Source organism: Azolla caroliniana, unplaced genomic scaffold, assembly GCF_043228905.1.
Source record: "Azolla caroliniana isolate FFs.n. ecotype wild unplaced genomic scaffold, voAzoCaro1.0.p SCAF_3, whole genome shotgun sequence".
Classification (NCBI taxonomy): domain Eukaryota; kingdom Viridiplantae; phylum Streptophyta; class Polypodiopsida; order Salviniales; family Salviniaceae; genus Azolla; species Azolla caroliniana.
The window spans coordinates 15,333,801-15,335,090 of NW_028230438.1; positions in this window are offsets into that span (position 1 = coordinate 15,333,801).

Genomic DNA, 1,290 nt, shown 5'->3' on the forward strand with positions numbered 1-1,290 from the left:
AAGAGGGGGTAGATACATAGGGGTGTAAGTCCCCTCGAGCATTCATACTGGACACTCACTCACACTTTCTCGTATCCATCCACATGCACACACATGTGCATGTGTTCACATACGTATAGACTCACAATTACATTTATGCCCCCTACACATACACAACAACATCATGATAACATTCGAACCTCGCTCATCACACTTGACTCTCCGTACATCTCGTACGGGGTAACAATCAATACATGGCACATCTCATCATATAATGTATCGTCCGATTGCACTCCTGGGTATTGCCGCCCATAAGCGGACGATTTTCTTTGCAACCCAAGTACATGCAGGCGACGAAACCGGCCCTCGTTTTCGACATTCATGTCGATGAATATTTCCAACATGAGGATGTCGTTGTAGTCTACTGGTGAGTATTCCTACTTGTCACGCGGGTCACCTGGCTTCGATCCCCGACAACGACGCGAAGGGCATTGCCGCCTAGGATCCCGCACTGCCATATCCTCTATGCTTTCCTCGTCTCCCTCGATCCTCTACCGCTTTCGACCCCTTGGGGAATATAGTCGGTCGTCCCCGAGGTAGGGCGCATATCATCATATGATCTCTTGTTCGACTGCACTCCGGGGTATTACCGCATGTAAGCCGACGAATTTCGTTGCAACCCGTGTTTGTCGACAAGGTCGGCCCTTGTTTTCGACATTCGGGTCCATGCTCAAAACAAGTTGTAGGATTGATATTTCCAACACGAGGATGTCGTTGTAGTATAGCAGTGACTATTCCCGGTTGTCACGCGGGTGACCCAGGTTCGATCCCTGGCAACGGGGCGAATCCGATGTCATCTCCTAGGCCATTGCCCCCTCGGATCCCGCACCGCCATATCCTTAATGCTTTCCTCGTTCCCTCAAATCTTGTACCCCTTTCGAGCCCTTGGGGGGTACAATCGTTCGTCCGCGAGGAAAGGCACATGTCGTCATATAATCTCTTGTCCGAGAGCAGTACTAGGTATTGTTGCCCATAAACAGACCAATTTTGTTGCAAGCCCCGTACTGCCGAAGAAGCTGGGTCTCATTTTCGAAATTCGAGTCAATACGATCGATACTTCTAATACTAGGATGTCGTTGTAGTATAGTGGTGAGTATTCCCGCCTATCACGCCAATGACCCGGGTTCGATCCCCGGCAATGGCACGAAGGGCGGGGTGAATCTGATGTCATCTTCTAGGGCATTGCCGCCTAGAATCCCGCACCGCCATATCCTCCATGGTTTCCTCGTTCCCCTGACTCATCTACCCCTT